The following is a 9,230-nucleotide window of genomic DNA, read 5'->3' as shown; positions in this document are numbered from 1 at the left end:
GCAAATATCCTCTGTCTGTGTCTCACACTCCACTTCTATTGCAGTCTCATCTTCCTAATTCTCAGGATCTTCATTTGTATCCCTTTCCTGCTCTGAGTCCTCGCTCTGAAAATAAAGCCCGTGTCCTCTGTCTCTCCCTTGCTGGTGCTTTCAACTTGCTCCTCTTCAAATCTCTCACCACTATCATCATCTGACTCTCTCTCTGTGTCTGGATTAATGTGTTTCTTTTTCATATAGAAATATAATGTAATGTCAGTTTTTCTTTTCATTTTTAACGTTAAATGTTTAAGTGAAGAGGAATTAGACTTAATAATGCTACTGTTGGGGGCTTGTTTCGTTTTGTGATTTTACATTGAAAATATAAATCGTGTCGAAAATAGCACTCGCGTAGTGGTAATCTGCTTCTCTGCGGACTGCTTCTCACTTTCCCGCTCAATTTTGAGTGGTGCAGCACACTAAAGGGTCCGACTAGAATGTTAATCCACGCACTTTGGTTCCACCTTTCGCGTCTGCAACTCTGCGCCACTGCGTATTCTACGTTCGGAGGGGGGGTCACAGGGGGGGCCAGAATCAGTGCTACAGGGGCACTGGCCCCCGTTGGCCCCCCCCAGAACCGCCACTGAATCAGATTGAGCCCAAGCGACATGCAGGAGATCACGAAAGAGCACCAATACAAAACTAAGGTCAAGTTGAAAAAGCCTTGTTTTTTGACCGAGTCCCAGTTTGATCATGACTCTGGTTTCTATCGTAAACTTTTAAGTCTTTTTTACAAACACAGTGATTCAATGGGTTAGTTTAGTCAACTGTGACTTACTGTATATCCCTGAAAGACCCAAATGGAACATTCAAGTGTTTTCCATGTCTTTTTTCTGGCAAAATAGACTGTCACTGTGAACTGCTGTAAAATATTATCCATTCCACCCTTCATCCTATGAGATGCATAGTTATGGCCAGAGGCAGCCTTTGTGAGTCTTCGGTGACTTTGTCAATTCTACTTTTACATGAGAGAGAGAAGGGGGGTGGGGGGGCAGGAGAGAGAGAGAGAGAGAGAGAGAGAGCGAGAGAGAGAGAGAGATAAAGAGAGAGAGAGAGAGCCCAAGAAGGGTCTTAGCAAGAGGGCAGTCATCTTACTTAGCCGCTATTACTGACAACTTCTGTGACTGATGTGATGGGATGTTTAAATGCGTTTCAAATTGTAAACATGGCACCGTGACCTGGACTGGTGTGCAATATAGTAAAGCCCGTAGCTTGCGCAATATAGCATAACGCTCTAGCAGTATTATGCATTTCATCACCACTTGCTCAAATGTGCAAATTGATAATCTACGACTTGACAAATAGTGAGGGGGATTCGGGTGCTGAACAATGTGATGTCTCCCACCTAGTGGTAGACAGCAGTATTACAGTTCAGTATTAAAATACAGGAGTCATCATAATAATTTAATATAAATCCCAGTTACTTCAGGGGCCCCTCGGAGTGCGGATGTGAGTCACATGTGGCCCCCCAATTGCACATCCCTGTTCTAAACTGCGGATGCGCGGGAGGAATCTTGCGCCTGAGGGTGAAAAGTGGCTGAGCGGTGATCATTTTTTTGCTGCTGAGAACCTAATTGTTACCATCTGTGTTTACATCACTAATCAAATTCATCTAGAGAAATTACAATCTCAAGTATGGAAACCAAACAAACATTGTTAAGAACTTCTACAAAAGCCTCTCAAATGGATAATTATAAAGGTTCGGCTGGTTTTGTTGATCAATTATTAATTATGTTGTAGAGAGTCTCAGCCTCATAGATATTTCTATTTATAGCGGCTCATCGATATTAACTAAAGCAATCGACAGCTGCATGAGTATTTTTGAAACAAATTAAGTGCAGGCCCTGCATTAAGAAAAAATAATATCTGTCCATGGATGTGAAAACATTTGCAGGACTACCCATGCCAAAGCAGCAGGTGGATCAGCTTCAAACCATAAAGCCATACAACCTGTCAGTCATCTATCATTTCCTGAAAAGGCACAAAAGCAGTACTGACCAATCGACGGGAAAACCGTGCAGGTTTAAAGAAAGTTTCCATATGATCAAAACCCATTTGAGAACAAACGTTTCGTCCTACTTTATCCTCACCAGGGTCATGCGTGACAGTGCCGGTGATGGGTTTTTGAGCTTCTAAACGATCTCGGGGCCAGAGCTGGGTGTGCTAACCGCTCGATGACCGTGCCACCATTAGTACAGAAGTATTACTGAAATAAATCTCCTGACAGGGAGGCATCAGTAGGAAGGGAACAAGGTATAAAAAAAATAGTCTGTAGCGGCAGTAGGATGCAGCTATCAGTATGAATCATCGAGGGGATAGAATTGATAAAGGCTGCCACCAGGGTGAGGTTTGAGATCATCCATCTTTACTCACTCACATCTTTCACCACAGTTTTCATCAACAGTGTAAAATAAAAAAAAAAAAATCAAATCTCAGACTGAATAGACTGATTCATTAAAAAGACATTTAAGAAAGTGCCGACTGACAGTGTGCAAGGAAAAATGCTACTCCATGATGACATGTGTCATATGCAATTGTACATGCATGTGGGTGGTACACTCGGTTCATTGTGTGATTACGTGTTCCTTGGGCTTTGAATTGAGTGCGCCTACACTTCTAAAAGAATCGCTGCGACGACGTCACTAGTTTAAAGTCAGAGTGAGTCAGCATCCTTGGGGCAGCGTAGCACCACAGAACATTACCTCAACTCCATGAACAAATGTGACCAGAGGCGGCCGCAATATTTACATCCCACTGTCAGGCTGGCTGAGCGCAGATCAATCCACATGCAAACCAACTGAGTCCACTTTCTTTGCCTTCCTTCGACTCCCCCAAGGATGCAAATTGTAATTTATTTTTTGGGTGGGTTGGGGGCGGCAGTCTCCCTCTCACCATGCATAAACCGCACATTGATCCAGTCAGCATTTTCTGGGCTCCGGAGAAAGTACGGAAAATGCTGATACAAACATTGCCACAAAACAGAACTAACTCTGCGGTCAATCAAATATGAAGCCCAAGCTTAAAGGGATACTTCACATATGTATGCTATTTGCAGCAGTAAACAGTCAATATTTTGTCTATAATTAATTTGCTGACGTCAATATTTTTCCATGAACATTTAATAACTAAAACCGATTTAAAAAATAATATAGCTGGCTGCCATGTTCAATGAACACATCACTTGATAATTGTCACATGTATGTCAACATTGGATTAGGCTGCATAATGATATACACACGCAGCTACATGGAATGGAATGCATCAACAGCATTAGCTCTGAAAGAATGAAGCCATATCGTTTCCAGCCATTTTGATGGCACAAAATACACTTTGAGGAACAAGTGGGTCCAAGAAGTGGAACAGACATGATGCCTGTTCGCTCGCAGGCCACACACGCATTGGCCAATGCTGGAATTAATACAGCATGTCCTCCTAACTTGTGCGCATGATGAACAGAGCTTTGCTCCAGTGTCTCTAATTTAAGAGAATGGACTCCGCTTGAATTATGGACACAATGACCCACAAACCGCCGCCTGCTGCAGGGATGGCGAAGGTTTGTGAGGATGCACACAGTTAAGCTCATCTTCTGCCCCGGGCTCATTAAAAATACTCAGCACGGCATTGGTTTTTAATGTCACCTGCGTGGCCTGTCCCCTTTCAAACTTTAAATGACTCCTCTTCATTCTTGTTCGCTGCACATGCACGCTTGCCTGCCTGTTCTTGTGCTTGACTAAGCTTATGTACACTTTTTGTAAAATATGTGGAATAACAAGCCGGTGAACACTTTGTTTGCCGTTTCTGGTTGACTCAAATTAGCACATTTTTGCTTTGCGTTATGGCATTGTTTTTCTTTGTGTTGTCCAGCAGTGAGTTTGCACACGTTACATCTTATTGGGACCCAACAAGAACAAGAACTGTATTGAAAACGTTGCCATAAAAGTGAAATATATCAATATAGAAGTGTATTTTTCAGCTTTTATGCATTTTTCCAAGCTAAACTAATTAATTACTACCAATCAAGCCACACATGTAAAGTGAATGAAACCTTCCTTTAAGCTCTTCTCTGCCATCCTTTCCTGTTCTTCGGCTTCACCTCCTTCACCCAAAAATGTAGTCAAGCACCACTTTCAACTGTCTTTTGTTTTGCACAATAAGAGAGAAGCCGAGCAGATGGCTGAGAGGGCTGATCCAGATTGGAAGAGTGCAAAGGAGCAGTGAGGTTGCTACACAAAAGTCATGCAGGCAAAGGACTTTTCAAAGTAACCGAGAGGCAAAACTGTGACAAAAAGATATAGGTTCAAGTTGTCAGTTAAGTCAGAAATTGAAACAGTTTGGAGGTCTTATTTTTTTCCTTCACATGAAATTAGTAGGGAACTAAATACAGGCAAACTGATCATCTGGACAAGAAATGAGAGGCCGGTCGGAGCTGATTGGTAGACAACGAACGGGGCTGACGAGAACAGGTGGAAAGGAAAAACGAGGAGACATGAGAAAAAAACAAAACAAAACAACACGACGATATGAAACAAAATGAAATCTAATCCAAACCAAGTCAACAAAAAATGTTACTTTTTGTTCAAGCCAACAGAACTTAAAATGGGTCCCTGGACAATACTAGCGGGGGCCCTGCTCCAGTAAGTGCTTGACTTTGTTCACATGCTTGATGGGTTCAATGCGGAGGACAAATTATGTGAATAAGAATATTGAATTCATGATACGGAAGATATTATTTTTGCCATTGTCTAGTGTTGACAGAATTGTGCAAGCGAATGCTCATTTATGTGAAGTAACCTGAATATTTCCTCTACAAAACTGCACTCCTCCTTTTTTCCCCCCAGTTACACCAACATTTGTTTGGATCCTCACTTACCTTAAAGACGAACTTTTCCCCCCAAGCTAATATCAATGATTTCAAGGAGTGTGCGTGCCCAGAGGCTGTCAGAAAATTGTTTGCACATCCTACTCTGCATCTCCTCGCCACAATTGACTCAAGTTTCAAACAAGTCACTTTTCTAGCCTTGATGCAGCCTCCCTTCAATAGCTCTGTGTGGGGTCACACCTCAACATTTTTGCGTGAAGTGGCAGAGAGAGTACGAATAATTTTGGACAAGGAGCTTTGTGATTGTGAAAGTCTCCATTTTTTTAACCCACTTTGTTTGGTCATTTATTAACTCTTTGGACTTGATTTCCTAAAGTTTTGCATATGCAAAAAAAGTGTAAACTTGCTTGTGTATGCAATGATAATGCTAACTGTATGCATCCTGGAACTGGTGCCTGTCAAAGATGCAAAATTGCCAGGCAATTCATTTTGCACATTCTGTGAGGGGCATAAATAAATTGTTGAATTTAGCGTGCACAAAGTCATTTATAAAATTTGACATGAAGTGCAACAGTGATAGACAAATTGATAGTGCGTGTGAAAGGAAAGTACAAACCAGCACCCAAAATGATGTAAGCGTAGTGTAGGCAAAATGAGAGGCGGTGGGTTTCATCTTGTGTAAATGTTTTTGAAATCCCAAAAATAAAAATGATCAACCGTCTATTCGGCAATTCAATTTTAGAGCTTCTGAATGGTTGCAGGGCTGACTTGGAGCCAGTCACAAGAAGGTGTCATGCCATTTCAGAGAGACAGAATACCTGTTGCCTCGGATTCACTCTGTTTACCCTACAGACAATGGAAAAAAAGCAGTCGTGGGCTGTCATATGTCTGCCAAATAATAGTGACATGGCAGCCTCCAAAAGCTCAATTTTTAATTTGAAAAACACATTTTACATGTAATCTCTGATTTTAGTGTGCTTTTTCATGAGTATCAACAAAAAAAGTTAACTTAAGGCTGTTTCTTACTTTCAAAATATTTCATTCATTATTGTGTTAGAGTGGAATTGTTGTGGGCTCTCTGAAGTTGCACATTTCCATTTTGTGTGTTTGTCTACTTCAAATTAATTCTCAGATTACAAACTGAAAGCTGCAGGTGCACCCGGGTATCATGTCACACTCTCCGAATCTGCACCTCTTTGATACGCTGTGAAAAAGCGACATCTTTGTCATCATCTGTGGTGAGTTTGTCTCCGAGATGACAGTGTGGGCTCTTTGTTCTGGCACTCTTGTGACGGGTCTGCAGTCTCAGGCTGCGTCACCGATCAACACTGCAGGGTGGAGAAATCTCTGCAGCCAGCTCATATTGATATATACATACAGTATTTAAACCAAAGAGAAAACACATTTTTGCTGCAATTACTTCTGTTGTTATTAAATTACAGACTGAGAGCCACTTTATTCAGATTCGTTTCAACAAAAAGTTATATTAAGAGTATGACTCTAATTAATAGGAAGTTTGGGAATTTAATTTAAAGAAAAGCACCTCTGGGGGGAACGACTTGCTCTCCATCATAACTTCCTCGGTGAAAGCAAATTCCCTTTTTAATTTAATCTGGCACAGCAGGATGAGCTCTCAGGTTCCCGCTTGGATAGGCTGTGGTGGAAACAACTTCCATTTCTTGTTCTGACACCTTGAAGAATACGCTTTTTCAAGTGACTGTAGCTGCCATCACCATAGCAACACAAGCAATCCTGAACATGGCACAACACGGATTAAACGATGATGGCGGAAAAAATAAAATGCAATTAACTAAAGCTGCTTTTTATCATTCACAGTGTGCCAGCCATGCACGTTCTGCTTTCTCTTGCTTATATAAGAGAAAGGTCATGGCATATCTATTATTAAATGCCCAAGTCATAGGAGTCTGCATTATTAATAACTGTAGTGTCATCTGTAAACACACACACACACACACGCACACACACGCACACACACGCACACACACACACACACACACACACACACACACACCAGGTGACTCTGAAAAGGAATCAACCTGAGCACTCCCGATCAAGCTAAAACAAGTCAGGAGAGATGTCAGAATACCCAATAAGCATTTCGAGAAGGAAAAACTCAAACATACAGAGCTTGTCCGAGATATTTCAAAATATGCCAAGTATTAAAAAGGTAATTCAGTCAAAAACCATATGCGTCCTATGGGAAAAGTGAACAATTAGCCTTTGTTGTCTTGACATAATCGTGTAACGTTTGAGTGAGCCACCTGAGCTGTCAGCATGTCAGGCACATAAAAGCAGCACACAAGCACAAGCGCACTGTGAAAGCACTGTATGGGGTACAGCAGCGAGAACTCTGAGACACCCGCCCACCCTTCCTGAATCAGCCGTTTCTGTGGTGACCAGAGCGGTGATGCGTTGCGGGTGGAGTGGGGGTGAGGGTGGGGGTGTAGTGCTCACTCAAAGTGAAGAGACAAACATTCCAAATCTGGTGGGAGCAGCATGAAGGCGGGGAAGGATTGATGGGAGGATGCTTGATAAAAAAAAAATGTGTCAGGTTCGCTGGGGAGCTGCGACTGATTCCTCGACGTGACCAAAATGGTTGACGGGTTGACACTTGCAGGGCGCAGCATCCGCATCCCGAGTCGCAAAAACGGAAGGGCAACGTTCACTCACAGGGGCAGCCAAGATCAAGTGCGCCTGTAAAATATCATCTCGTCATGTGGACCCTTTTACTAACATCTCCTCCCTCTCTTCTTGAACACAAAAACAAGGCCGCATTCAAGTTTAAAAAGAGTGCACTCCTACAAGTTGCACACGCTGAAAGATGTTCCATCTTTACATCCCATAATGCAACGGCACAGGAGACAAGAATTCTAAAATGGAGAAGTGGCTGATTTGTAATGTCATTTATATGCGAGATAAGAAACGAGTTCTAGCTCATTCGTGTTAATACCTCTTGGACATGCAACATCAAGCATTCAACAGAATAACAACCAAACATTCCACAGCAAACATACAATTGGGGCTCTGATGGAATAATTAGGCAATCTTGTACTAGACAAATTGCTTCTTGTCGATGCCACAGCAAAGAAGGATGACTGCAGTTACTCTCTTGTGCGTCTGTGACAAAAGGCTCACACTAATCTCAAGAAAAACAGGCAAAATCTGAAATGTAAACACCTCCTGATTTACCCGACTGTTGTCGCCTTACAACTGTGTCCACACGCTGTGAGCTGCAATGTGTGTGCACATTGCTTCCGAGATTGCTGCCCGCCTAAAGCGCAACATAAAAAACAGCACGGTCTTTATGTTTCCCCCTTTGGTTTCTAAACAAGGCTGATAGCGGTTGGCAAAGCCACTGCTGAAATCGTTCCCACTCCACCCACTCGCTCTTTCAGGGACACATGGATTACCACTGGGGGGAAAGGGGATACCAGGCAGATTCGCTCCTATCAGAGGCCGTGCTTTTCCCCACGTCCCTGTCGTCTTTTTCACATACCGCTCAAGAGATACACAATCCTTCACACTCACGTGAAAAAAAAGTAACACCTCTTCCTTTCTCACCTTATGATAGACGCAGCTGTTTCATTGGGAAAACTTTCAGCAATGACATTTCCTAACTGGGGACAAGCTTGTAAATAATGAGCATTTTAGTAAGAATGTCAATATGTACTCTTTGTTATCCGAAAGGCAAGTGAGCCTGAGCTTGGGGAAAGTACTGAGACTCACCTGTTAGTGCGGCAGCTCCTTCTACCGATCGACGCAGTGGGTTGAAGCGAGTCGCTCACACTGGACTCCTTCTCTCGGACCGACTGGCATGGCACCGCAACGGACTCGCAGTTTACGGTTCTCTCTCTCTCTCTCTCTCTCTCTCTCTCTCTCTCTCTCTCTCTCTCTCTCTCTCTCTCTCTCTCTCTTTCCTTGCAGTCTAGTAGACGACGAGGAGTTCTGCCCGTGCTGGGGGCTGCAGGCTGTCATCAGTCTCTCTCTCCACCCCCACCCCCTCTCTGTCTCCCTTTCTCCCTCTCACTGTATTTCGCTCTCTTTCACAGCTGGCAAAATGTGTTTACATTACGCGGTCACCATTTGCATATATCTGTGTGGATGTGATGGTTCGAAAAACAGTAACGGACAACTGTTACGGGCTTTGGTTTAAGTCTTCGCACTCACCTCCTGCTCCCCCCTTCGCACCTCGAACCACCAACCCATCCTCCCTCATTTTGCCAGCCCCTCAAAGCCTGTTCAAATGAATCACCAGCTATCAGCCAATCGTGGCAGTGAAACACAGACGCGGATCAGCAAAACACAAGTATTCATGTTCACGTGTGCTGAGGAGAAAAACATCAAATGGAGGACA

At 43.1% G+C, this 9,230-nt stretch overlaps 1 protein-coding gene across 4 annotated transcripts in view; it reads right to left on the bottom strand.

Moving 5' to 3' along the window:
* The window catches only part of LOC109528718 (prickle-like protein 2), a 38,010-nt gene extending 29,277 nt beyond the window's left edge, over window positions 1-8,733 (bottom strand). For all 4 annotated transcript variants that reach the window (XM_019891654.1, XM_019891653.1, XM_019891652.1 and 1 more), the window contains exon 1: window positions 8,603-8,733. The gene's annotated coding sequence lies outside the window, so the exon portion shown is untranslated. The remainder of the gene's footprint in view (window positions 1-8,602) is intronic.
* Between the last annotated feature and the right edge of the window lie 497 nt (window positions 8,734-9,230).

This window comes from Hippocampus comes, unplaced genomic scaffold (genome assembly GCF_001891065.2).
Source record: "Hippocampus comes isolate QL1 unplaced genomic scaffold, H_comes_QL1_v1.1 scaffold174, whole genome shotgun sequence".
Lineage (NCBI taxonomy): Eukaryota > Metazoa > Chordata > Actinopteri > Syngnathiformes > Syngnathidae > Hippocampus > Hippocampus comes.
This window is presented reverse-complemented; position numbering and strand designations above follow the sequence as displayed.